The sequence below is a fragment of the Hyperolius riggenbachi genome, chromosome 4 (assembly GCF_040937935.1).
Source record: "Hyperolius riggenbachi isolate aHypRig1 chromosome 4, aHypRig1.pri, whole genome shotgun sequence".
In the NCBI taxonomy this organism is placed as follows: Eukaryota; Metazoa; Chordata; class Amphibia; order Anura; family Hyperoliidae; genus Hyperolius; species Hyperolius riggenbachi.
In genome coordinates, this window is record NC_090649.1 from 492,257,804 (window position 1) to 492,285,195 (window position 27,392).

The 27,392-nt window shown below is 45.9% G+C and overlaps 1 protein-coding gene across 4 annotated transcripts in view; it reads left to right on the forward strand.

Annotated features, from left to right (window-relative positions):
* Nucleotides 1–27,392, forward strand: part of TTC7A (tetratricopeptide repeat domain 7A) — a 464,279-nt gene that overhangs the window by 384,660 nt on the left and 52,227 nt on the right. The gene's annotated exons all lie outside the window — the stretch shown is intronic.

The window sequence follows — 27,392 nt, forward strand, 5'->3', positions numbered from 1 at the left end:
CCTCTGCTAGTGACTTGCTGAAGATGGCAGAGAGGATGGGGGCAAGTTGCCACGAACAGGTTTTGAGGCAGGCTGGGGACACGCCGTCGGGGCCTGGGGCTTTCCTGGCATTTAGCGCGGACAGAAGGTGCCGAACGTCTGCCTCCCCCACCTCCAGGGTGGGTGGATCCTCACTTGGGTCGCTGATCACGGGGGCTGGAGGGAGAGTGGGAGGTGGTGGGTGCCCCCCAGGCTCAGCCTGATTCTCAAAGCTGCCCACTGAAGCAAGGAGCTTTCCACTGAAGAACAAAGGGCTGTTTGAATGCTGTTCTGCTACAAATTGTTTATGTGGCAGTAGATTGTATGCTGTAAATAATCTTTTACAGCAAAGAGGAAATGCTGAGTTTCAGACCACTTTATAGTCTACGTGTGGTGAAATTTAAAGAATTAAATATTTACTATACCTCAGTAGTGGGAGCCTCAGGACAGTTGCATGCTGCAGCCATGTATGAGCGTATCCGTACTGGACATGTGTGAATAAGCCCTGCTGTACTCAGTAGAACGAATCCACTCATGCAGAGATTTCTTCCTCTGTACATTAACGCTTCATACTACTGAGTATAGCACGGCGGGCAGCACGGTGGCGTTGTGGTTAGTGGTTGGTGGCTTAGTGGGGCCCCCAGTTCAAATCCCAGCCATGTCAACATTTGCAAGGAGTTTGTATGTTCTCCCCGTGTCTGTGTGGGTTTCCTCTGGGCATTCCGGTTTCCTCCCACATCCCAAAAACATACAAATAAGTTAATTGGCTTCCCCCTAAATTGGCCCTAGACTACGATACACACACTACATGATACATACATAGACCTATGACTATGGTAAGGATTAGATTGTGAGCTCCTCTGGGGACAGTCAGTGACAAGACAATATACTTTGTACAGCGCTGCAGCAGATGTCGATGTTATATAAATACTAAATAATAATTATAGCAGGGCTTATTCGCACATGTCCAGTGGGGAAATGCTTGTACATAGACGGGAGCGTCTGGTAAGTATCCTGGTTTTACATCTTTCCTCCTGACATGTTTGCTTTACGTTACTCCTAGGAACACTGTGGGATAGCAGTGTTTGTGGAATATTACGCAAAATCAGGAAAACTGGAGTAGAACATCCTGCCGGGGCGCTATGGATTTTCTGCTGAGCATTTCTCAGGACCAATAGGAATGCCCAGCAGAAGTTCAGGGGTTGAGGGGTTAATTAAACTTCCGCACTTACAATTGGCAATCGTGAATGGACCAACTGGTAGCTCTAGCGGCGAATTACAATAATGTTGAAACACAATAATTAAAAACAAATTAAGACAAAGGACAGACTTAAAGGGGCACTACAGCGAAAAACTGTACAATTTAAAATATGTGCAAACACATACAAATAAGAAGTACATCTTTCCAGAGTAAAATGAGCCATAAATTACTTTTCTCCTATGTTCCTGTCACTTACAGTAGGTAGTAGAAATCTGACAGAAGTGACAGGTTTTGGACTAGTCCATCTCTTCATAGGGAATTCTCAGCAAGGCTTTTATTCTTTATAAAGATATTTCCAAAAAAGGATTTAAACAATGATGCTGGCCAGCTTCCCTGCTCGCTACACCGTTTTTTGGCAGTTGGACAGAGCAACTGCTATTCACTAAGTGCTTTTGAAATTAAATATATCCCTGAGAATCCCCTATAAAGAGATGGACTTGTCCAAAACCTGTCACTTCTGTCAGATTTCTACTACTTACTGTAAGTGACAGCAACATAGGAGAAAAGTAATTTATGGCTCATTTTACTCTGGGAAAAAATGTACTTCTTATTTGTATATATTTGCACATATTTTAAATTTTACAGTTTTTCGCTGTAGTGCCCCTTTAACGTAACTGAGGTTTATTACTGTATAAAGAAGTGATTAATGTAAATTACCTTCTTAAAATAGAACATTACCCACAATGCATTACTACTTTTCAGCCTCTTTTAGTCCCCTATACTTTCCTATTGGTTTCGGGTCACTCCGAGCTGCTTAGGTATTCTGTTGCATCGTTAACTGAGCTCTAGATAACTGGGGTTTTACTGTATACAGGTTTTGCAGGTACACCTGTTGCCATCAAGATTCCAGACTTGCTTATTTCAACAAGACAATGCGGAAACTACATTGTGCACGTATTACAACAGCATGGCTTCATAGTAAGCAAGTCCCACAATCCAGACCTGTCGGCCTTTGACAATATTTTGCACAAAGAAAACCTCAATCTGACGACTAGCTGAAATCCTGTGTCAGACAAGAATGAGACAACATCTCACTTTTAGAATGACAGCCATTGGTCTTCTCCTTTCCCAAACATTTGCAGAATATTATTATTATTTTATTTTTTTTAAAAAGATGTTGCAACATGGCGCTAAACATGTCTCTGGACCAACTTTTTTTGAAATGCATTACTTGCATCAAATTCAAAATGTACAGTACATATATTGTTCAAGAACAATAATATTTCTCACTTTCAACCTTCGCTTACATTGTCTTTGTATCATCTTCAGTCAACCACAAGAATGGCACGATTTGCAAATCATTTGCATTCTGTTTTTATTTACATTTCACACCACGTCCAATTTTTTTTTTCCAGAATCGTTCTTGTTTGTCTGAAACGTCTCATTTCCTGTTATCGCGGCTGTTGTGCTAACAATACTCAATTAAATGGCGGGTAAGAGGCTCAATTAGGAGTGCCCGGGATGTAATACGCGAGTGTCGCAGTGCGGGCACGCCGAGGCTCGCCACGGAGAAAGGGAGATGATTCCGCGCTGACATCCGCTGAACTCAATTAATTTCTGTAAATCCTCCCAATAAAGACAAAGTTGTGGAATTGCACGGCGAGGGCGGAGGAAGGGGTCTGTATTAGCAGGTGTTAGGAACAGTCGCACCGTGGAGGGAGTTGCTAAATGTTTGGAGGAGCTGGTTAATAGGGGTCACACATCCTCTACGGAAATCAAATAAAGGCGGCTGGAAAGGTGTCACAGTTTGTAATGGAGTTTTATTAACTGTTTATTATGCCGAACGCTCTTTATTTGAGAAAGGTTTTGACTTGGTCCTCTAGAGAAGGTCGGGGTGGCTTTCATCACTGTAAATCCCAGCAGTGGGCAAGTTTTGTTGCCCTTTAAAAATTGAGAATAAAAAAAGACTCATATATGTAAAGGTGCACCCCCAACCTGCCGCCTAGACGAATCCCCTTGGGTAGGCGTGTCCAAATTTTTGAGGCCGAGGGCCATATCTCCGATCCTGAGAGTGGCAGGGGCCGAACTTACGAGATTAAACACAATTTTTGTTGATTGGCGTTCTAGGTACACTATGCCTGTGACATTTTGTCAAATAAAACATTTCCATGGGAAATAATCCATATAGCGTGCTGGCACAGTGGTAGCTGCTAATCAGTGGCTGCTGCTGCTACTGCTGGCATAGTTGTGGCTGCTTATCAGTGGATGCTACTGCTACTGTTGTGGCTGCTTATCAGTGGATGCTACTGCTACTGTTGTGGCTAATGACCTACAGGCAGCAAAGGGGCAAGCAGAATGGTGTCACAAGGTGGCACTGCAGCGACAGCTTTGTGGGCCACCAGAAAGGGCTTGTAGAGCTGCATTTGGCCCCCGGACCGAACTTTGGACATGCCTGCTCTAGGGTGACAATTTTAACCCCAAACATTATACAGACATGCTGCTCGGCTACAGCCAAGCAATGTCTAGGAATAAAAAAAGGCCTCTATGGATGAATAGAAAGGTTAGGGATAAAATACAGAGGAAAAATAATGCCTATAAGGTCCTAAAACAGGAGGGAACCGAGGCTGCACTAAGCAATTATAAGGAGTGCAATAAAAATTGTAAAAAAGAAATTAGGCTGGCAAAGATCGAAGCTGAAAATCAAATCGCTAGGGATATCAAATCTAACCCAAAAAAGTTTTACAAGTACATCAACTCTAGAAAAGGTAAAGGTTGACTGTATAGGACTCCTAAAGGATGAGGGTAGGAACTCAATGGTGGATGACCAAGGTAAGGCAGAGTTATTAAATGCTTATAAGCAATATGGAGGGCGCTTGTGGGGGAGCTAACATACTCAGGGAGAAATTCATGGAGAAGGGATACCGAAAGAACGAATTAAATATAGCCATCCAGACCATGGGAGATAGAGATAGGGAAGAACTGCTAAAGAAAAAACCCAGGATACCAACAGATGATCACGTTATGAGGATTAGTATGGGATACCATACAAATAATAAAAGGACACAGAATATCATAACAAAACATTGGAATGTTCTTAGGAGAGATAAGATCCTAAATACAATTATTCCGGAAACACCGTCCTTTATATTCAGGAGGGCCAGCACAGTTGGACTGAAAGTAGCCACAGCTACTGGCGTATGGAACAAAAATAACAAAAATATTAAATTTGGAAAAGGATTTGCTAGATGCGGAAGATGCCCCAACTGCAGAGATACTAGAGGCTACAACAAAATCACAGAAGTTGCCACAGTGAGTGGCCCCATGAAGATTAATGAATTAATCACATGTGACACACGAGGAGTGATTTATTGCATAAGGTGTCCATGTGATAAATATTATGCAGGTAGAACCAAACGATTACTTAGAGAAAGGATAGGGGAACATCTCAAAAACATGAAGAAAGGATGGGACGGACATCCCCTATCAAGACATTACAAGGAGAAACACAATTGCAGCATTCAGGACACCAAATTCATAGGCCTAGAAATAGTAAGCAGAGACCCGAGGGGGGGTGATTATATAGCAAGAATGTCCAGTAGGGAAAGTTTTTGGATCTTTAGCCTAGGGACTATGGCCCCCAGGGGATTGAATGCAGAGTTTGAGATATTTGGGTTCCTATGAATGTAATGCCTGCATACAGACCTACCCAATGTGACAGACAATCCATATGTGCAGGGGACTATATGGCCCCTATCCTAATGTAAAATAAAATAAAATATTGTGCATTGATGTCCCTTATGGGTACCCTTCAAGTTTATATATATATATATATATATATATATATATTTATTTAGATAATATGTATCCACTAGGTAGTCCCCCAATTTTGAACGCATAGGGGATATTCTAGTACGTGCACATGTCGCATGTACACATATATATACCCTATATAATTTACATCCCCAATACTCCCAGCCTTCAAAAAAATACACATTTTTTCCACATCTCACATTTTCTCCATATTCCCAATTTTTCCATATTTCCACCCCTTTCTATATTTTTTTACATTTTTTTATATATTTTTTATCTTGTACAGATTAGGGATTTGTGGTAATGCTTAAATGCACGCAAGAGGACCCCAGTGTGAAGGACACACGAAAAATACGTATTGACACGGAAAACACGTATTAATACGGAATACAGCCACTTTGGGACCCAGGGGAATCCACACCAGGAGGAGAGGAGGAGCTAATGGAGTATATCAATCCAGAGATGGCTGTTCACGAATCACAGGCTTTGAGAAAGGCGGCCGTAGTCCGCTGAAACGCGTAAGCCCTCATCATACGACCCACGCTGTCCAAAATTGCTACAGGAACAAATGCCTTGCAGCCGCATCAACTAGGTACAGGACGCATTCAACGGACTGACCCACTCAAGCTGTTACCAGGCAACAGCTGAGCAATACAGGACGCGGGGAAGAGGTGACGTCACCGGAAGTGAACCAGCCGTCACCCGGAACTACCTTAGTGGTGGACGGCGGAACGGATTGAGGATACAGCGTGTGCACCCGCTGAGTTGAGTCACGGAGCAGCCGGCCGGAGCTCTGATTTAAATACTGGACTCCAGCCTGACCCTAAACCTACCCGTCAGGAACGTGAGTAGAACCAGTGTGGATGCTTTATTGCAGGAACCATAGACGCCAAGGTAAACACTAATAACTCATCTGGCTCTACTTGGAACTTATAGTGAAGAGGATACACTCTTGTGATGTGATAACTAGTTCCCCATGGGGTATCTCTATTGGAGCACATCAACCTACTCCACTCCTATTAAGGATTAAAAAGACATTACAAGTGACACATATTCAGAACTATCAATAGAGACTATACCATACAGATTTTCTATTTTAAAACCTCTCTATTTTAGTTTTTATCCCATTTTTTATCCCAATTTTTATCTTGATTTTTTTCATGCACATTGGAAGGTCTGTGTATGTCTGAGTGAGTGGATGATATATATACATTGAATATGAAATATATGCAATATCGTGATGAAAAAATTGCTTTATTTATGCAACAACTGACAGTTTGTGTTTTATAAGTATATTTTGAATAAATTCTGATAAATGTTTTCATTAAGTTGAACAGTATCTATTATTCGCTAAACTGCTAGATAACATCTTTAGGCCCAGCGCAACTAGTCTCTTTGTTTACTATAGAGTTATTAAATGCTTTCTTTGCTTCTGTCTTCACAAAGGAAACAGCACTGTTGCAAATTACAGAGGCAGAAGAGTCTCAATCTTCTAACTGTAATATTAAATACTTAACGCAGGAAGAAGTAAAGGATAGACTAAATAAATTAAAAATAGACAAGGCACCTGGCCCGGATGGCATGCATCCTCGGGTCCTAAGAGAATTAAGTTCAGTTATAGCTAAGCCCCTTTATCTTATCTTTTGTGACTCTCTTGCAACTGGCAGAGTCCCAGTGGATTGGCGTACAGCCCATGTTTTCCCATTATTTAAGAAGGGCAAAAAATCTGATCCAGGAAATTATACACCTGTAAGCTTAACATCAGTTGTATGCAAACTATTTGAGGGGTTACTAAGAGATATACATGACTTCATAGTAGAAAATAATCTTATTTCTCAGCATCAACATGGGTTTACTAAAGACAGGTCCTGTTTGACTAACATGCTCAGCTTTTATGAGGTAGTGAATGCTAATATGGATATTGGGAATGCTGTAGATGTGATATACTTGGACTTTGCAAAGGCCTTCGACACTGTTCCCCACAGAAGTCTGGTGCAAAAGTTGAGGATGCAAGGACTGGGGAATAGTTTGTGTGCATGGATAGGGAACTGGCTAATGGACAGAAAACAAAGAGTTGTGGTCAATGGATCGTACTCAAAATGGGAGACTGTTAGCAGTGGGGTCCCACAGGGGTCTGTACTGGGTCCAGTGCTCTTCAATTTATTTATTAATGACCTAGTAGATGCAGTAGTGAGCAATGTTGCTATTTTTGCAGATGATACAAAATTGTGCAGAATCATCAACTCTCAGGAAGATAGTGTCATATTGCAACAGGATCTGGATAGGATGGCTATAAGGGCACATACATGGCAGATGAAATTCAATGTTGACAAATGTAAAGTCATGCATTTTGGTCGTACCAATGGTCTAGCACCATACAAAATAAATGGGATACAGTTGGGGACATCAAACTTGGAGAAGGACTTAGGAGTACTCATCGACAACAAGTTAAATAATCGTACTCAATGCCAAGCCGCTGCAGCTAAAGCTAACAAAATTTTGGGATACATTAAAAGGGAAATAAAAACTCGAGATGCTAGCATAATATTGCCCCTGTTTAACTCTCTAGTAAGGAAACATCTGGAATATGGAATTCAGTTCTGGGCACCACATTACAAAAAAGATATTGCAGTTTTAGAGCAGGTGCAGAGACGAGCAACAAAATTGATACGTGGGATGGAAGGTCTCGCTTACCAAGAAAGGTTAGATAAACTGGGTTTATTTAGTCTAGAGAAAAGACGCCTTAGAGGAGATCTAATTAACATGTATAAATACATCAGAGGGCAATATAATAGCTTGGCGGATGAGCTTTTTGTCCCTAGGCCTTCTCAAAGGACTAGAGGACATGATCTGCGCATGGAGCAAAAACGTTTTAGCCATTTATTTAGGAAAGGGTTCTTTACAGTAAGAGTGATTAAGATGTGGAATGCATTGCCACAGGAAGTCGTTATGGCAAACTCTATACCTGCATTTAAAGGGGGCTTAGATGCTTTCCTTGCGTTGAAAGACATCCATGGCTACAATTACTAGGTTATGCCTAATGATGTTGATCCAGGGATTTTATCTGATTGCCATCTGGAGTCGGGAAGGAATTTTTCCCTTTTGGGGCTAATTGGACCATGCCTTGTAAGGGTTTTTTGCCTTCCTCTGGATCAACAGGGATATGTGAGGGAGCAGGCTGGAGTTGTACTTTGTACTGGTTGAACTCGATGGACATATGTCTTTTTTCAACCAAAATAACTATGTAACTATGTGTACTGTTGAAGGGGACATAGGAGAGGGACATCAATGCATGATGGGGCGGGGTAAAGAAGTTAACAGTCCACTCTTTCGTTGCTGTCTTTAATAATCCAACATGCTAAAAGTTGAAGTGATGTCTGGAGATCCTGTACACACGTTTGAGTCTTGGCTGACATCGCCCGATAGCCCTGAGCTAAAAACCTAATGCCAATCACTTCCTGATCCCTAGCCCTGTACTCCCAACCTAATGCCAACCACTTCCTGATCCCTAGCCCTGACCTCCCACCCTAACGCCAACCACTTCCTGATCCCTAGCCCTGACTTCCCAGCCTAATGCCAACCACTTACTGATTCCCAGCCCTGACCTCCCAGCCTAATGCCAATCACTTCCTGATCCCTAGCCCTGACCTCCCAACCTAATGCCAATCACTTCCTGATCCCTAGCCCTGACCTCCCAACCTAATGCCAACTACTTCCTGATCCTTAGACCTGACCTCCAAACCTAATGCCAGTCACTTCCTGATCCCTAGCCCTGACCTCCCAACCTCACCCCAACCGCGTCCTGATCCCTAGCCCTGACCTCCCAACCTAATGCCAACCACTTCCTGATCCCTAGCCCTGACCTCCCAACCTAATGTCAATCACTTCCTGATCCCTAGCCCTGACCCCCCAACCTAATGCCAACCACTTCCTGATCCCTAGCCTTGACCCCGCAACCTAATGCCAACCACTTCCTGATCCCTAGCCCTGACCCCCCAACCTAATGCCAACCACTTCCGGCTCCCTAGCCCTGACCTCCCAACCTAACACCAACCACTTCCTGCTTCCTAGCCCTGACCCCCCAACCTAATGCCAACCACTTCCTGATCCCTAGCCCTGACCCCCCAACCTAATGCCAACCACTTCCTGATCCCTAGCCCTGACCCCCCAACCTAATGCCAACCACTTCCTGCTCCCTAGCCCTGACCTCCCAACCTAACACCAACCACTTCCTGCTTCCTAGCCCTGACCCCCCAACCTAATGCCAACCACTTCCTGATCCCTAGCCCTGACCTCCCAACCTAATACCAATCACCTCCTGATCCCTAGCCCTGACCTCCCACCCTAACACCAACCACTTCCTGATTCCTAGCCCTGACCTCCTACCCTAACGCCAACCACTTCCTGATCCCTAGCCCTGACCTCCCAACCTAATACCAATCACCTCCTGATCCCTAGTCCTGACCTCCCACCCTAACACCAACCACTTCCTGATCCCTAGTCCTGACCTCCCAGCCTAATGCCAACCACTTCCTGCTTCCTAGCTCTAACCCCCCAACCTAATGCCAATCACTTCCTGCTCTCTAGCCCTGACGTCCCAACCTAATGCCAACCACTTCCTGATCCCTAGCCCTGACCCCCCAACTTAACCCCAACCACTTCCTGATCCCTAGCCCTGACCTCCCAACCTAATGCCAACCACTTCCGGCTTCCTAGCTGTGACCTCCCAACCTAATGCCCACCACTTCCTGATCCCTAGCCCTGACCTCCCAACCTAACACCAACCACTTCCTGGTTCCTAGCCCTGACTCCCCAACCTAACCCCATCCCCACCACCACCACCACTACTACCTAATGCCAACAACTTCCTGGTCCCTAGCCCTGACCTCCCAACCAAGCCCCAACCACTTCCTGATCCCTAGCCCTGACCTCCCAACCAAGCCCCAACCACTTCCTGATCCCTAGCCCTGACCTCCCAGCCTAATGCCAGTCAATTCCTGATCCCTAGCCCTGACCTCCCAGCCTAACACCAACCACTTCCTGATCCCTAGCACTGACCTCCCAGCCTAACACCAACCACTTCCTGATCCCTAGCCCTGACCTCCCAGCCTAACACCAACCACTTCCTGATCCCTAGCCATGACCTCCCAACCTAATGCCAACCACTTCCTGATCCCTTATTGGGCATAAGTCAAGCCAATAGTATAGATCAAAAAGAGGAATTACCCTTCAAACACAAACAATTTTCAGTGCAATTCTACAACACATGCATGCTGATTGAATTAACTAGTAAAGCCAGAAAACATTTGCTATTTGGAACATTTTCCGGATAAATATTTTGCCGTAATAAGCAGCTGTGAAATCCTTGAAGAGCAATATTCTTTGCTGTACTCCCCAAAAGCCTATTGGGTGATTCACAAAGTTCAAAGCAAAATAAGTTTGCACACCAGGTGCGCAAATTGTGATCCAAAGCAAAATTCAGTCAGATGCCGGGTTACATGACTTGTGGAATAGTCTCAGTGCGGTGGAAGTTCTGGCGGACGCACAATGTGAATTCTCTGCATGTTCTATGCATACAAATAGAGATGGGTTTTGTCTTACGAAGGGGAAAAACTTGCAGGTGCAGATCAAGGCGTGCCAAGGTCGTGGATAAGTCACACGGCAGCCGGATTACTTTATACAATAGAAATTCTAGAAGGACTTCTCTTCACGAGAGCGCGCTGTTGTCTGCCTAAGTGCGACATTCATCTATAGATACTCTTAAAACCACTTAATCCTCAATATTATGCTTCCTAAAGCTTTGAGTGAGTACAGAATTGCGCTTATTCATCTCCTCCCACCGCGCATTAGTCAGGTTTAGCAGCTTCTATTTATGTGACACATAAACTTTCAAGCACACTGTAAATATGTCGGAGCTTTATAAGATTTTATGCTTGTCTCTCTCGCTCTCTTTTGTGTAAAAAATATTAATGTGTGTACATTGGTTGCAGCATATATCATTGTCATTTTTAGCCATGTTTGTCAGCTTCAGTGTGCCTCTGTGGGTATTACAAGTTTATTGGATCAGTTGCTGGACTCTGTTCTTGATGGCAAAAACAAAATTCTAAATAAATCCCGCTCTGGTCATGTGCATGCCTCCCAACTTTTTGAAATAAGAAAGATGGACACTTATGCCACGCCCTTGCCACACCCCATCACACCCCCTAGTCACACATGCCATAAAGATTTTATAAGAAAAATATGTTGTTTTATAATTCAAACCACACTGGTTCTTTCTATCCTGGTTTATTTTCCTTCCTGTTAACACTTGAAAATAAGAAATACAGCAATTTAAAGGAGGGGAATAAAGTTTAGAGTATACAGTATTAAAGACATTTTTTTCAGGAGAAAAATACTTATATTTAGATCTGTGCATCAGTTCTGAAAGAAGGACAAATGGGGTAGAAAGATGGACAGAGAGATTGGGTTCCCAAAAAGTGACAGTCCCTCCAGAAAAGGGACAGTTAGGAGCTATGGTCATGTGTGCCTTCCTGAGTCTGTCCCTCCGCCCCTTTCATAGCAAGAAAACTAGCCCAGAAGCTAGCAGTGAGTCTGTACAGAATTTAAGTCCTGATACCTGCAGGTGACAGTAATTGGTCATGTAAGGAGTCAGCAGGCCGCCGCCCGCCCTGCCGCTGACTCACAGTTGTTGCCGTCCCTGCCGCTGACTCCCATGCGTGCAGGGCGGCAGGCGGAGGACACGTCTCTGTGCGCGCTCCGACTGTAGTCACATGTCTCCCTGGTTGTCAGCTGATTAGCTGACACGCCGAGCTCCGATTGGTGGATGCCTTGTATTTGAATCTGGTGAGCGGTTCAGTTTGTGCCCATGATAGCCTATGCTGGGCTTGTAGCTGAGATTGCGCTCACACCAAGTGCCTTGTGTTGCTGCAGATTCTGTCTGTCTCTTGACCAAGCTTCTTGTAGATTGATTACCCATTGCCGACTCGGATTGTACCTGACAATGTTTCTTCTGATCACCTGTTATCGACCCGGCTTGTACCTGACCTTGCATCTCTATTGGACTTCCTGTTGCCAACCTCGGGTTGTTAAAGTACCTTGCATGAACGCTGACTGCCCTGATCCCGGCCTGTTTTGACTACGCATCTGTACTGTGATTACACTTTCGTCTGGATTGCCTCAGCCCATAGACCTCAGGTGACTATTCAAGTATACTGTGTCTGCATTACCTTGCTGCTGACCTATAGCTACTAGCCAGACAAGCCTGACAGGTCATGTGTATGTACCTTAACTGGCTATGCGCTTTCCAATCTGCCTATGCCTTGTCTGTCTGCCTGGCTAAGCCCTGACCAACCTGTCTGGCTATGTCTTGTCTGTCTGCCTGGCTGGGCCCTGACCAACCTGTCTGGCTATGCCGTCATTTTCTAATTGTTGCTTTTTATCTCTGTCGTCATTTTTTAGTGTATTACTCCAGTTGTTTATTGCCTGAGGAAGCGGGATTTTGCCCGTGAAACGCGTTGCAACTTGTCTTTGGAGTATATAAATAAATTATTTATTACTTGAATCGACAGTACCTGTGTCTGTTTTGGGTTGGCTGGTCCACCACCGCATCCCGAACGTTTTAAACGTTTTAGTGACTTTTATCCTACTGGCGCCTCTGTACAGCTCTACACATCAAGAATCCACCCTTGGTGGAAGGTTGGTACACCCTCTTCTTTTCCTCTATCCACAGAGAGCGACGTCTTAATCTTGAGTGGGGACAGGCTTGGTCTCCCCACCTGCCTTTTCAGTGGTTGCCTTGGAGGTAACCCTGGTTTGTAAGTACAATACTTACGTTTCATCATTATCATTCGCACTCCTCCAATACAAGCTACACTATATTGGGCTCTCGGTTTTCTACCTTTTATACGGCTATGCCTTGTCTATCTGCCTGGCTAAGCCCTGACCAACCTGTCTGGCTATGCCTAGTCTGTCTGCCTGGCTGGGCCCTGACCAACCTGTCTGGCTATGCCTAGTCTGTCTGCCTGGCTAAGCCCTGACCAACCTGTCTGGCTATGCCTAGTCTGTCTGCCTGGCTAAGCCCTGACCAACCTGTCTGGCTATGCCTAGTCTGTCTGCCTGGCTAAGCCCTGACTAACCTGTCTGGCTATGCCTAGTCTGTCTGCCTGGCTAAGCCCTGACCAACCTGTCTGGCTATGCCTTGTCTATCTGCCTGGCTAAGCCCTGACCAACCTGTCTGGCTATGCCTAGTCTGTCTGCCTGGCTGGGCCCTGACCAACCTGTCTGGCTATGCCTTGTCTGTCTGCCTGGCTAAGCCCTGACTAACCTGTCTGGCTATGCCTCGACAGGGATCATTCTTCTGTTACGATAATTTATATCCCAAAAGCAAAATAAATATATGAAGTTTCCGAGACCATGCGTGTAAATGGAAAGAAAAAGAAGAGGACCAGGGACAGGACCCTGAGGCACCTCCACAGAGGATGTGAAGAGGAGATATTTTAACAAGAGACAGTAAAAGTTCTAGAAAGATAGGAATATATCTAAGAAAGAGCGAGGCCCCTAATACATAAAAAGAAGGGGACCACGGACAGAGCCCTGAGGTACCTCCCTAGAGGATGTGAAGAGGAGATATTATTTGAACCAGAGACAGTGAAAAACACACACATACATCACTAAACACACACAGACACACACTAATAAACATGCATCTGTGAGTAATTGAACCTTTTTGGTACTAACCAGCTGTGGCCCCTTATGGCTCATACACACGGGGTACGGCTGTCGCTGCAACCACGTGGCACGCGCGTGTTGCTGCGACAGGTCGCCCGTGTGTATGACTCGTGCGCCCCGAACCGTCGCTACTCAGAGCTGTCGCCAGGCGATTGACTTGTTCAATCGCCGGCAACAGCTGTCGCCACAACTTCGCCGCAACTGTCGCTAGTCCGCGTGTGTATGCGGACTAGCGACAGGAGACCCAATGCAAGTGAATGGAGCATCCGGCTGGGGGATGCTCCATTCACAGACAGCTTCCGCCGCATCTCTGCCTTTCTGGCGAGACGTGTAGATAGCTGTCGCCGGCAGGGAGCTATCGCTCCCTGGTCACTTGTAGCCATGCAACGGGGGACAATTGTGCCCTGTGTGTATGTAGCTTTAAAGACCAGGGTCCTCTTTTCATATCCTAACCCTGTGACCACTGTGATTGGCTTACTGGGTCATTGGCTTCTGACCGGCACACGGTACAACCCCACCGTTGCCGCGCACAGACTCTGTGAACATAGCCGATAAGAGCTTGGCAGGAGTAAATATTGCCCAAGTACAGCAAAGTCTCTGTTATCTGGAATTCAGGCAGCCAGAAGAAGTCTCAACTAACCAGCATGCCTGAGGGGATAACAGGGGCTGTGCTTTGGTTTTGGGTGGGTGGGGGTTTGCAGAGCTTAAAATACTTACCAAGCCCCAGCGCTGCCTTCTAACCTTCCTGTAGCACCTATCAGCTTTCTGGCGTCCGTTTCACAGCTCCCGTCTGGTTGCCAGAGGCGTAGCCAGGGTTTTCAGCGCCCGGGGACAAAGACAGTTTTTGAGACCCCCGCTGCACAAAAAGAGGCATGGCCACACATCAAAATATGTCAATGGGTGGAGTCAAAAGTTATTTAGATAGCTATATGTGCCCCCTCACCCCATTCAGATAGCCAAATGTGCCCCCCTTTAAATAGCCAAATGTGTGCCCCTTTAGTTAGCCAGATGTGCCCCTCTTTACCCTTTTTAGATAGCTAGATGTGCCCCCTATAGATGCATGTGGGGGTGCAGCAGCCGCGCTGAGCGACCTCATAGTGCTGCGCCTGGGGACATATGTCCCCTTGCCCCCCCCAATAGCTACGCCTCTGGTGGTTGCATGACCTGAAGCGGGTTAGGTGACACGCCAGGAGCCATTGGTGTTGTGCTTTGTCCGTTGGTGTTTCGGCTTATGCTGGCATCAGGCGATCCCCACCGGTGCCAGATACTGAGGACTTTGCTGTACATATATACAGGCTCCAAAATGTTGGACGTGGGCGTGTTTCTAAAATTCCTTTGAGTCAGCTGACAAGAAGTGTGCTTGATCTCCCTCTGCCTGACGCCACGTCTGCACCACTCAGCCCTCTGTCCCCCCAACGCAAAATAATGTATCGGCAGCATGTAAGCTGACTAGGCATGTTTAATTCCTCCGCCCAGCGATGTTGCCCGAGGGATCAGATCCCGACATCCATCATGTGTGTGTATGGGCTCTTAGAGTTGTATGTAAACAAAAGCACATAGTGGATCTCGAAAGGGGAGGAGCATGGTGTTCTCTCAGTGGATATACAAATTGTGGTATGGTGTCAGAGAGCACGGCATAGGAGTTGTCAGCAACACTTGAATTAAAACACATAATAACAGGCTGATTGTTGGCAGCGTGGCCATTCTTAAAGGACACCCGAGGTGAAAATCAACGAATGAAATAAACAATTGCATCTATCCTCCTTCTCCTAAAAATTACTTTTTAAGATATTCCACAGTTTTATTCTATATTTAACCACTTCAGTGCCAGGGGGGGGGTTTGCCTGATCGGTGCTGCGTGGGCTCTCCAGCCCGCAGCACCGATCAGCTGGCAGCCAGGGCGATCAGACTTCCCCCCTTTTTTCCCCACTAGGGGGATGTCCTGCTGGGGGGGTCTGATCGCCGCCGGCTGCATGCGCTTGCGGGGGGGGGCTCTTCAAAGCCCCCCTCCGCAGCGCTCCCTGGCCTCCTTCCCCTTCCCTCCCTCTCCCTCCCTCTGTGAGCGGCGCAGGACGGAACTCCGTCCTGCGCCGGATAGGATAGGCTTCAGCCTATCAGGAGCCGGCGGTCCCCGGCCAATCAGAGGCCGGGGATCGCCGATCTCTGCCACGGCGCTGCTGCGCAGCAGCGCCGTTTACATGTAAACACCGGGGAAGATCTTCCCCGGTGTTTACATTTACCCTGCGAGCTGCGATCGGCGGCTCGCAGGGTGTTCACGGAGACACGCTCCGTGAACTGACATGGAACGGTTTCCATGGCATCCACTTCAGGATTCAGGGGCGTAGTTAAGCGTACGCGGAATCCTGAAGTGGTTAAATCTACTTTTTAGGTTTTAACTGTTGTATTGTTTTTGCTCAATGACATATTCATTGAAGTATGCCAGAGCTAAACTCTATGAACCATTGAACCTTTTTATCTCTTTCCTGCTCTCAGAAGCTATTTTCTGCTAGGAAAGTGTTTTATAGTTCTATCAGTGAGGGTCACACTGTAGTCTGACCCAGTCCTGACTCAGACAGAACCTGCCACTTACATACCTGATGTTTAACTCTTTCAGGCAGAGAAAAAAAAAAAAAAAAAAGGAACACAGCATAGTTATTTGGGTGCTAGGCTCTGTACATACACACGTCTATCTCATCATGTCACATGTCACCTCGGGTATCCTTTAAACTGGAGTCTCTTTTGGTGACGGGATACACCTGGCTAGTTAGCGTTTGATTCAGAGGTGAACTGGGACTTGTAGTTGCAGAAACGCGTGCAGGAGGCCATTTCTCCAACTTGAAGCAAAGCATTCATTAGTATTATACACGATATCTTGCCTCATCTTGAAAGAAGGATCCTAATTCTTTGAGACGTCACAGAGCCATGGCGAAAGATTGATGAAATGCAACGATCAGGATAAAATAGCCCTGATAAAGCATAACGTTGGTAATAAGGCAGGTCTGGCAGACTCAGAATGTCATCTGCATTACATTCCTCTTGATATAATGCTGGCTGGCTCCCGGCAGAGTCCTCTGTGCAAGCGACACACACTTCCTATCCTTGATAAGCACCATGTAAGTGTCTGACAGTAATGCAGGATAAGCAGAGCACAGCAAGATACTTATCTGCAGGATCATTGACGTTTCACCGCGGCGGGAGCTTCTTCATGCCGATGAGCAAATCCACACGGATCCCACCCAAATAAAAAGTTTATGTTTGTGTAAAAGTGCAACTTTTTATAAAGCCGTAACGTTCCATAAGACTTCAGAAAATTGTATTATTTGAAATGTATACTATATATACTGTATACTTGTTTCACCTAGCACTAGCACCTTATCACTGAGCAATTTATTCCCCTGACAAAGCCCCCATTGAGTGGGTGAAACATGTAGGGTTGGTGGTGGGGTGTGTGTGTGTGTGTGTGTGTGTGTGTGTGTGTGTGTGTGTGTGTGTGTGTGTGTGTGTGTGTGTGTGTGTGTGTGTGTGTGTGTGTGTGTGTGCGTGCGTGCGTGCGTGCGTGCGTGCGTGCGTGCGTGCGTGCGTGCGTGTGTGCGTGTGCGTGTGTGTGTGCCGCGATCACTCGAAAACGGCTTGACCGATTTGAACGAAACTTGGTACACAGATCCCTTACTACCTGGGATGACATGTTCTGGGGGTCTCGGGTCCCCCCCTGCACACCTGGGCGGAGCTACAAACAGCAAATCAGATTTCACCCATTCAAGTCAATGGAAAAAATGTAAAAGGCTGCCATTCTCACAGTAATCAAACTAGAGTCCCCACACTTGGCACAGTTGGTCACTTGGTGACCGAGGTTACAAAGCCAGGAAAAGTGGGCGGAGCATAAAACAGCCAATCAAATTTCAGCCATTCATTTTAAATGGGAAAATGTAAACTGCAGCCATTCTTACACTGTTAATCGCAGGGTTTTTAAACTTGCCACACTTGGTCACTGGGTGAATGAGATTAAGATTCAGGAAAGTGGGTGGAACCTACAACAGCCAATCAAAATTCACCTATTGATTTCCAAGGGGAATATTTAAACTGCTGCCATTCTTACAGTGTTAATGGCAGAGGCTTCAAACTTGCTACAGTCTGTCATTGGGTGACGGGTTCAAATTCACTAAAGGGGCGGGGCCACAAACAGCCAATCAGATTTCCTTGGTGGATAAACTGCTTCCATTCACACATTTTTGATGCCAGGAACCTGAAAGCTCACAAACTTGGTCACTGAGTGACTGTGTGTCAAGGTTACAAAAAGTGGGCGGAGCCAAAACAAATTTCAATGGTGAAATATAAACTGCAGCCGTGCTTACATTGTTAATGGCAGGGTTCTCAAAATTTGCCCAGATGGTCACTGGGTGATTGAGATTAATATTCTGGGAAAGGGGTGGAGCCCATAAGAGCCAATGAAAATCCACCTTTTGATTTTTAAGGGGAATATTTAAATTGCTGCCATTTTTACACTGTTAATGGCAGAGGCCTCAAACCTGCTACAGTTGGTCATTGGGGGACTGGGGTTCAAATGCTGGAAAGGGGCAGAGCCACAAAAAGCCAATCAGATTTGTTTAATTTCTATGGGAATATACACATTTTTGATGCCAAAGACCCCAAAGCTCACAAGAGAGTAATTGTGTGTTAGGGTTAGAAAACGTAGGTGGAGCCAACACCACCCAAATACATACCCGGGCAACGCCGGGCAATCGGCTAGTGAACTATATATTTTTTAAGGACAAATTAGGCTTTTTGTGGCTGATATTTGTTTTTAGTCATTACCTTATTTTCTATGCACTTTAAAAGGAAAATATGGTAAAGGTGAAAAAATACACAGTTTATCCACTTTCATAAATTATAGCGTTAAAGGGACACTTAAGTCAAACAAAAAAAATGAGTTTTACTCACCTAGGGCTTCCAATAGCCCCCTGAAGCTGTACGGTGCCTTCGCCGTCTCCCTCCGATCCTCCTGGCCCCACCGGCAGCCACTTCCTGTTTCGGTGACAGGAGCTGACAGGCTGGGGACGCGAGTGATTCTTCGCGTTCCTGGCCACAATAGCGCCATCTATGCTGCTATAGCATATACCATATAGCAGCATAGAGGGTGCTAATGTGTCTGGGAACGTGAAGAATCACTCGCTTCCCCAGCCTGTCAGCTCCTGTCACCGAAACAGGAAGTGGCTACCGGCGGGGCCAGGAGGATCGGAGGGAGACGGCGAGGGCACCAGACAGCTTCAGGGGGCTATTGGAAGCCCTAGGTGAGTAAAACTCATTTTTTTTTTACTTAAGTGTCCTTTTAATGTAAACAGTTCTATTGTACATTAAGGGGACTCCAAGCAGTAAATAAATACAAAATCGGAGCTTACCTGGGGCTTTCTCCACTCCATCGCAGGTCGGGAGGTCCCTTGGCGTCCCTCTGGCTCCTCTCCCAGGGCCTGGCCAGAAATGGCTCCCGGCGACACTGGGCCCGAGTGTCAGGCTCCTTCTTCCTGAGAGATGACGTCAGTCGTCACCACGCCGACCTCCTCGCGTCATCACGGCCTTTAATAACCTGCAGATCTGTTGCTTTGCCCATACACTGAAGTCTGCCTTCACATTCATGAGAAACCGTTTTTCCCAAGTGTTACGCTATCCCACTTATTTACATATTCCAGGTATCACAAGAGTTTAGTGTGAGCACAAATATGTGTGTGTATATAAGTATGAATAAAACACTGTAACCACCTTCTGCAGAGTTTACCGTCTGCGTTCGCTCGTTTATGAAGACAGGTACTCTATTATTATCGTCTATTTTAGTGCTTCAGATTATGAGGGGGAGAAGTGCAACTTCATATTATTCACGCTACGTAATAATACAGACAGGCGGCTAAAAAAAGACGTTTTATGTATTCACTGTTAGGAAGGCTTTGTGTGTAAATCGGTTATTCATCTCCCCTGACGCCTGAGAGAATTAATCATAGCTGTTCCTTTATTAGTTACATTAGGGGGATCATCCACACAAGGGGCTCGATTCACAAAGCAGTGCTAACCCAGTTAGAGACTTTAGGCGTGATAACCATTGCACCACGCTGGTGAAAAGCCAGTTTAGGCGTGATAAGTTTAGGTTTGATAAGTTTAGGCATGCTAAGTTTAGATAAGTTTAGATCGCACGCAAAGTCCCGCACGCAAAGCAGCGCCATTAAACTCTATGCGAAGTGCACCAAACTTTGCTAGCGCAAAACTTTTGATCAGCTGTGCACTGCGGTGCTAACCCAGTTGGTGCTTAAACTTAACATGCCTAAACTTATCACACCTAAACTTATCACACCTAAACTTATCACACCTAAACTTATCATGCCTAAACTTATCACACCTAAACTTATCACACCTAAACTTATCATGCCTAAACTGAGTTTAGGCATGATAAAGGGCTTTTCACCAGCGTGCTAACTGTTAGCACCGCTTTGTGAATCAGGCCCCTAAACTTATCATTCCTAAACTGAGTTTAGGCATGATAAAGGGCTTTTCACCAGCGTGCTAACTGTTAGCACCGCTTTGTGAATCAGGCCCAAGGGGTTGTCAGGGGGAAGTTTTGCCCTATGAGTATCTCTATTAGTATATTTCAGGAGAGGAATGGATGACAAGTAGTGACTTGAGCCTCGTACGCAAGGCTTGGCCCTGAGGCCTCTTTCACACTGGGCTGTTTTCATTGGGTTGCGTCACCCTTTTTTACCGCAGGGTAATGCTACGGCAATGAAAACCGTGCCTTTCATGCCTACCACGGTGCATTGCGATGCTGCAACATCAGCGCGTTATCAGCGAACACCCGCGGTGACGTGCAGGGACCGGAAGTCATGTAATTCTATAGAGACGCAGAGATTTTAATATGTTTGGTGTTCACGTTGCGGTGCGCAGGGCCGGGCCGAGGCATAGGCTGGAGAGGCTCCAGCCTCAGGGCGCAGTGTAGGAGGGGGCGCACAATTCAGTCAGCTGTCATTCCTAATTGTGTATGAAGCAGAAAGAAATAAGAAAAGGGGATACATAGCAGTGACTGCAAGCCAGATAACTAGATATTAAGTTGTTGGGGAGGTTGTGGGCCCTGTGGCGCCTCTTAGTCTAATAGCAATCAGTGTGTGACGGCTCGGGTGGCAGGGATGGAGGGGCGCACTTTGGTGTCTCAGCCTTGGGTGCTGGAGGACCTTGTCCCTGCTCTGGCGGTGCGCATGCGCGGAAGCGTATTTTTGCAGTACACTTTTGCAAAATTCACATTCCGGACACAGGAAATGGGCGTTGGAGAGACTCACCTCTTGCTTGGCTTGCAGCCAGAAGAGAGAATACCGCGCATTGCCGCTGTAATCTCCGAAGGCTATTTTTAGCTTTGCAGTGCGATACGATCACCGCAGGGAAACTATAACGCCGGTTAGAAGTGTGATACAGGCCTTATGCTTGGTACACACCTTCAATTATGATTGGCCAATCACTGTCCAATTTTGCCACCTCCATGTAGTATGACGGTCAACAAATATTGAATACTATGATCGGATTGTGTAGCTAAACCCTAATAATACTAATGGAGGTGTTATAAATGGTTTAGTGGTTGGCCAGTCATAGGTAAAGGTGTGTACCAGGCAGGCATTATACTCGATCCCTCGGGGGGCGGCAGTTCAGGGTCGAGGCTGTATAGATGTGTTGCTGGCCAGCAGAAGAGAAACGTCTCTGATTTGGGTAGACACTGCCTAACCAACTGTTATTTGGCAGCAGTCTGCATTATTCTTGGGGACCTCTTAAAGGGGACTCCCATATGCCACCATGAATTCCCCCAGGGTGTCCTCTGCCCCCACCTCCTCCTGGGGCACCAGAGGTGGGGAAGAGCCCCTTGTCCAGGGATTAAACAAGGGCTCTGAGGGAGAGGGGGAAGCTTGGCTGCCCCTCTCCCCCAGAGCCCCCCCATACCATGGACCATGCGGGCTGGTATAGCTCGGGGTACAGAGCCCCAAGCGGCCAGGGCTCCACATTCTGGCTATCCCAGCCTGCATGGGGACAAGGGGTTAAACAGGCTCGGTAAGGGGGATCCCACATTATTTTTTATTATATTTCCCACACTCTGAACATAAAAAAAATGGTCCAAAAATAGGTTAAGTTGCCAGGAATCTTTATACAGCCATATTGTGGCTGTGTATAGTGATCCCTGGCCAAAGCGTTGCCACTTCCACGGGGTTTCCAGTGGGTCCGTACGCACTGTCATGAAATGCACTGCTCTTTCTTTTGATATATGTAAATTTACACTACCGATAGATTGATACATTATCTGTCATTTGCCGCATTTAAATATATACTTTTTTCCTATCGTAAATTTAAAATCGATTTTCTTCAAAAGTATAAGGTCTTTTTGGGGAAAAAAAACTCTTGTTTACACAGTCCACTTTAAAGTGGTCTGAAATTTCAGCATTTCTACTTTGCTGTAAAAGATTCCTTACAGCTTTAAAACTACTAAACCAGAAAAAATTGTAGCAGAACATCACTAAAATGGTTAAACAAAGCACTTTGTCCTGCTATTCAGTTTCAAATCTGCATCAAGACTGGAGATAACAATATCTTTATTTAAATTCCAATGTTGTTACAATTGTGTAAACACAGTGTAGCAAGTGAAAACAAGCTCTCTGTGACGTTCTCTCTGTTTCAGACACACACATAGTTCAGAACAGCTCACTAGAAGATTTTAATATATAATAAAAAGCAGCTGGAATAAAATGCAATGGCAGCTTTCAGGGCAACATAAACTACACTTTGGAAACTTGTAATTTGTAAACAGACAATATTAGGTGTGCACAAAAGCAAATATGATAACTGTATGAGTAATAAAAAGTAGGAAAACACATTTTATTGAATGTTATGTCAGAGTGTCAGACCACTTTAACATACCCTGCAAATTTGGTGTTAGCACGTACGGGGGTTTTGCTATTAACCTCCCTGCCGTTCTGATTATTTGCGGCGCATGGCCGCGGGAGGTTTTTTTTTGCTATTTTTTGTTTTTAAGCATGTAGCTAGCCTAGCGCTAGCTACATGCTTCCCCCCCTCCCTGCGGCGTCTGCCCAGCCCCTCCGATCGCCGCCGGCCCATAATCCCAAAAGGAAATTTCCTGTATGGGCTTCCCCCGTCACCATGGCGACGATCGGACTGACGTCACCGACGTCATGACGTCAGAGGGAGTCCCGATCCACCCCATAGCGCAGCCTGGCGGTGATTGGCCAGGCTGCGCAAGGGGTCTGCGGGGGGGCCCTCTTTCGCAGCGGATCGGCGACGAGCGGCGGCGATCGGAAAAAAACACGCAGCTAGCAAAGTGCTAGCTGCGTGTTTAAGAAAAAAATTATGCAAATCGGCCCAGCAAGGCCAGAGCAATCCTCCGAGCTCAGCCCTGGATTACCGCCAAGGAGGTTAAAAGTCGGCTAAAGTCGGTGGCCATTGACTTTAATTTAAAAAGCAAATGCAAATTTTTCTTTGAAATAAAATTGCGTTTAATGCAAACGGCAAACAGCCCAAGTTCGCCGGGAACTGTTCGGGCCATCTCTAGTTATTAATATGTCCTGTACTGTAGATACACATGGTTATCTCATCATGTCACATGTTGCCTCGGGTACACTTTAAGCCCTGTTCCTGTTGTCTCCTTCCCTTCTCTCTGTCACAGTTTGTATCTGTTACTGTATATATGGAAATTTGCAATTTGCATCCCTTATTACTCATTGTACAGAACTTCATAACACGGTGCTTTATGGCAGATTTGTGTGTGGAGAGATCTGCCCTTGCCACCTATCCCAGAGGCAAAACAGGAAGTTAGAAAAACATTCTCCTTTGAGAAGTTAGAAGATTTATCCTGTTCTGGTTTCCCATTGGGCGATTCATCCCCAACTCCTGTTCCAGTGACAACTGCGCCATTATTAAAAATGACAAAAACAACGATAAAAACCCCAAAGTGTTTTTTTATTCTTCATATGCTTTCCAAAATAAAATAAAGAAAATACAAAGTTTCCGAGAGGCAGGGTTCACACTTGGGCAAGTTCGCATGGGATTTACCACAATGTGAACTGGGAAATTAGGCTCTGCACATCTATGCTGCTAGTCATTTAGATGCAGCCTGTCTTGGGAAGTGCTGAAACTTCTCGCTGCTGTATAAAAAATGTAAGTTTACTTTATGGCAAGCTGCACCCATTTGCTATTTCAGTTTTGCATTCCATTTAGATTCTGAGTTTAGGGATTTAGTGCATAGTTTTGCATCTGTTTTGAATACAAGGGACCATATGCAATTCACTTTTTCACCTGAGTTTTCTCCTGGGAGATACATTTTCATCTTCTATTTAAAATAACTTTCCAACATTTTTCAACTAAAAAAGTACCAAAAAGTGAATGAAAAAGTACTACCAAAATTATTTCGAGTATTTTCTTGCTTTCTGGTGGCTTAAAAAGGCATTTTATAGACAAGCTTAAAAATATCACCAAGGAGAAAACTCAGATGAAAAAGTGAATTGCATATAGCCCCAGGTGTGTATTTTTCTCCTCTAGGGGGCTCTGGCCGCCTTTGTCGGTAGTCATGTCAGATGCAGCCTGGTTTAGGAGCGCTGCCAATTCTTCCCTTTTGTCTAAAAAACTTGTAAACGATTTTATGGTCAGCTGCTCCCAGGTTCACGCTATGCTTATTTGGTAATTAGAGGTTAGGGTCCCTTCCATGAAGATTGGCCTCATTGCAGTGGAAGGGTGCAGTACAGAGCACTCTGCATGCAAACTGTTTTTGGAAGCTAACATCCTCCATTATTATTATTATTTTGGTGCATCTGTTTTGAATGCAAAATGTGCATCCTGCCTATAATTGTGCTCTGCACATCCATGCTGGTAGTCATTCAGATGCAGCTTGTCTTAAGGTCTTAAGAGGCCCTGTCACCTCTCCCTGTTGTATGGTAAATGTGAACTGGCACACACCAAATGTAAGTCAGTGGTTGTTTCACTGCAAATACCGAGAAGATCTGCACTCGAGAGATATGCTGTCTCAGACATTTATTTAATGAATCAGCAGTATGCACATAAAGATTTCCAGAGGGTAATCAGATCAGCGGAAAGAATCAATGGAAAACCACTTCCCCCTCTGGACCTCCTCTACAACACCAGACTGAGCTCCAGAGCTTTGCGGATCGCAAATGATCCCTCGCACCCAGGCTCCCGCTCTTTCTGTCGTCTCCGTTCAGGCCAGAGGTATCGGGCCATCTACACCAGGACCCCAAGGCACAGGAATAGCTTCTTCCCCTCAGCTGTCCAATCACTGAACTCTCTGGACTCACTCCCATCCCCCACCACCAAAGAAAGAGCGGCCCCTCCTTAGGCAGCTCTTGCTTTACTAGCTGAAATAGTCTTTCTAAGCATGCCTGCACTGCAGGACTCTACTATGAAAAATGGTTGTTATGTAATTACTGTACTATACTGTATTGCATTTGTTTTGATGTATTGCTATCTCTGGTGTGTGTCATTTGCGGTATCTAAGCCCTGATTGTGCCTAATTCCGGGCACAACCCAGTCGTGCTTGGCGAAAAATAAAATTCTGATTCTGATAGCTGAGTGAGTTGTGCGCCCCCTCCTACACCGCGCCCTGAGGCTGCAGCCTCTCTTGCCTCTGTCTCGGCCTGGCCCTGCTGGCACATCTCTGTTGGTATCCATTCAAAATCAACCTAGTGATGCCCTGATTTTTCCCTTTTTGTATGTTTAAAACATTCTCGTCTAGCCGCACCCAGGTTATGCCTATGCGTGTGTTTTAATTTAGTTAGAGGTTAGGGCCCCTCCCGCAGAGGATGACCTCATCATGGTGGGAGGGTCAAATACTTAGTAATTTGCATGCAAACAATTTTGGAAACTAACATTCTCTAATGGTCATTTGTTGCATCTGGTTTGAATACGGGGTGTGCAAGATGCCTATAAGTATTAGGCTCTACACACTCATCCAGCTAGGCCTCCGGATGTAGTTTGTCCTGAGAAGCGCTGCCATTCTCCGATGTGTCCCCTGTAAAAGTGCCTCAAGCTCCGGGGGTCTGGAGGAGCTGAGTGATTGCGTTCTTGGATTGGTTGGTTTGTATCTCGTGCAAAATCACGTTTGTGTTGTATGTGCGGTCTATAATCAGACAGCCAGAAGCAGATGTTCGTGCATTGCGGGCATTCTCCGTATATTTCCTATCGTGCTGCTGTGGACATATAATCTGCATACGATCGCGCATGAAAATGCGATGTTGATTTCGGGGCACCCAATTGTGAACCTCACCCTAAAGTCAGTAACTGCTTTCATTTTTGTAATTTTGCGGTCCTAATGCAAATGGCATGCCATCCAGGTATAAATAATAAAGTATTACCTTGTTTGTTTTATTACACCAGCTGCTGCTTTCTATAATTTAGCTTTGCCTCTGGATATTTACCGTGTTGTATACTGGCAAGCGTACAGAGAATGTGTGAGTTGTGAGTCTCTGCTACCTGGAGTGTAGCTGGGCTATATACTGCATGTGTGGAGTACAGGCTGCAGCCTCTAGACCTCTGCAACACTCTAAAGGTGGCCATACACTGGTCGATTTGCCATCAGATTTGATCAACAGATAGATCCCTCTCTGATCGAATTTAAACAGAGAGGGATCGTATGGCTGCCTTTACTGCAAACAGATTGTGGAGCTACCGCCCCCCCCCCCCATACATTACTTGTTCCGGCCGGCGCGAGTCCCCTGGTCCCCGCTGTCTTCTTCTCCGCTTCGGGCTCCAGACCGTTCCTGAAGCTACTAAACTTCCTGTCCAGGGGAAGTTTAAACAGTAGAGGGCGCTCTACTGTGAACTTTCTGCCGGGACAGGAAGTTCAGTGAAGCTGGAGCTCGGAGCGGAGAAGAAGACAGCGGAGACCGGGGGAGTCGCCCCGGCCAGAACAGGTAATGTATCTCCGCTGTATTTCGTCGGTCGTCAGGCATTCGAACGCCGCTATCGACGCACTCCCGACCCGCTGGCGATCAAGAAAAATCTTCCGCACGGACGGATCGACGGGAACGATTGATTTCGGATGGAAATCGATCGTTCTGCCAGCGTTTGCGCAACGATTTCAAAGCAGATTCGATCACAGTTGCCTGGCTGTCTTGTTGATCTTCTGGCATACGTAGTGTCTGTGAGTCAAAACTCTGGAACAAGCATATGGCTAATCCGGCAAAACCTGAGTCTGAGTATCTGATCTGCTGCATGCTTTTTCAGGATCTATGGCTAATAGTATTAGAGACACAGGATCAGCAGGGCAGCCAGGCAACTGGTATTGTTTAACAAGAGTCTAAAGCCATTTTAAAAACTAGTTTTTACCTGTAATTTAGCTTAAAGATGATGGTCAGTGCTAAAACCCTGCATTCCCGCGGCAGAACGAGGGTTTTATAACCCCCAAATCCCTGGAGCAAAAAACGGGGAGTGCTTCCTGGTAGAGGCGGAGCTTAGCACTGTAGCTCTGTCTCTACTCGCGTCAATCCACGCTGATCGCTGACGCTCTCCGCCCCTCGCAGTCTTCTTTCACTAAGAGGGGCAGGCGGGGGCGGTTATCAGCGGTGGATTGACGCGAATGGAGGCAGAGCTACAGCGC